The sequence below is a fragment of the Herpailurus yagouaroundi genome, unplaced genomic scaffold (genome assembly GCF_014898765.1).
Source record: "Herpailurus yagouaroundi ecotype Mexico unplaced genomic scaffold, PumYag 139, whole genome shotgun sequence".
Classification (NCBI taxonomy): Eukaryota; Metazoa; Chordata; class Mammalia; order Carnivora; family Felidae; genus Herpailurus; species Herpailurus yagouaroundi.
Window position 1 is genome coordinate 42,123,522 of NW_024412394.1, and position 1,853 is coordinate 42,125,374.

The 1,853-nt window shown below is 37.0% G+C and overlaps 1 pseudogene; it reads right to left on the bottom strand.

The window, feature by feature from the left end:
- Positions 1-1,330: 1,330 nt before the first annotated feature.
- LOC121030143 (uncharacterized) lies at positions 1,331-1,405 on the bottom strand (annotated as a pseudogene).
- Positions 1,406-1,853: the final 448 nt, after the last annotated feature.

The following is a 1,853-nucleotide window of genomic DNA, read 5'->3' on the forward strand; positions in this document are numbered from 1 at the left end:
ATAAAGCAATTTAGGAGATTATTTGATATAGATTTTTGAGGACATCAGAGAACCTTCCGGAAATCCAAGATATTCTATGAAAATGTGCTCTCTGTCCCACTTAAAAGACAGAGTCTACCACGCTGCCCAAAGCCACATCTTCTACACTCCGCTATAGGATGCAACTTGACTTTTCTAATGACTGGACTAAGGGCAGATAGGGAGACTGTTGAGGGGGTAATGATTGCTGTGTCAGGCTTACAGGAATTCAAGGAATGTAGAGGAGCCATGATTTCAGAGCTCCTGGAAGTCCTTGTTTCTTTCCTTCCCTTTTACCTTCCTTCCTTCCTCTCACTCTACTCTTACTATTTATTATTGTGGAAAGAGTAAGTAACTTGAAATTTGGGTCAAAAATCCTGGCTTTACCATTTCCTATTTGCTAGGGTCTTTCTCACATGTAAAATTGTAATGATACTCACCTCACAGGTTAATTTTGAGTATTACATACAACATTTGGGAAGTTGAGAATAGCCTGATGCTTAGCAAACCCTCAAAAACTAGGGCCACTAAAGCTTTCATCTGTTCAGATAATGCTGGAAACCCCTTTAATTTTGAAGAGGCCTTTTGATTAGAGATAAAAGGTGATAAAAATCAAGTCAATATGTTAATAGAGTCTATTCGAGATTTTGATGAGAGTGGAGCAAAGCTCAACTGGTCTTTAGAGATTTCTAACAGGAAGGCCTTTGGGTGGTGAATCTCACTTTATGCTTTAAATTTGACCAGATTTCTTCAGAAAACTGAGTTGCAATGGGAAGAGATTTCAAGCAGTTAGGTTAGCTCTATCTAAAGAAATAATCAAACTAGGGTTTTCTCCTTTGTTTTTCCATCTACTTTTTAAAGAGATTGTAAGGATTACATATTAACGTAGCATTTTAAAGTATGTTATTATTTTTTAAAGATTTATGTAATCTCATTAATAAACAATAAATGACCAGAAAAGAAATAAAAGGAATAAAAAATTAAGGTGATAATAGTGCCAGTGTTTATTGAGCTCTTATCCTTGCCAAACCCAGTTCTAAGTGTTTTCCATGTGTGAATCCATTCCATTGCACAACTTTATGATGTTAGGTACCCTTACTGTTTCCATTATATAGGCAAGGAAACTGACTAGACCAAGGTCATAAAGCTAATACTGGCTCCAGAGCATACACTCTTATGGCCACATACATACCTAGTCTTCAGTTCCAAGTTATTGACTAATCAAGCAGATGGAATAGTTATCCCAGGAGTATTTTATCCAACTTAAAAGTCATAAGACCTTAGATTTAGGTTTATACTGCATAATGTGAAAGGGGAGTTGGTAATTGTCTTGTTTATTCATAATCATATACTACACTTGATCTTAGCCAAAAGGCCGAGAAGCAATTATTCACAATCATGTAATGTTAGAGCTCAAAAATATAGGGAACATCTAGCCAACTCCCTGATTTTACTCATAGATAAATTAAGACTCTTGACTCCAGTTATATAGTTAATTAGTAGCAGATCCAGTAGTAAAATTTGGGCTTTCTAACTTTCTATTTTCCAGTTCACGCTCTTCTGCTCTATTCTATTGTATTATTATTTTTTTAAGTTTTTAAATTTATTTTTGAGAGGAGAGAGTGAGAGAGCAAGTGTGAGGGAGGGACAGGGAGAGAGAGAGAGAATCTCAAACAGGCTCAGCACTGTCAGTGCAAAGCCTGACTCAGGGCTCAAACTCATGAACCATGAGATAGGTCCCTGACACAGGGCTCAAACTCAAGAACTGTGAGATCATGACCTGAACTGAAACCAAGAGCTAGATGCTTAACCAACTGAACCACCCAGGCGTCCCT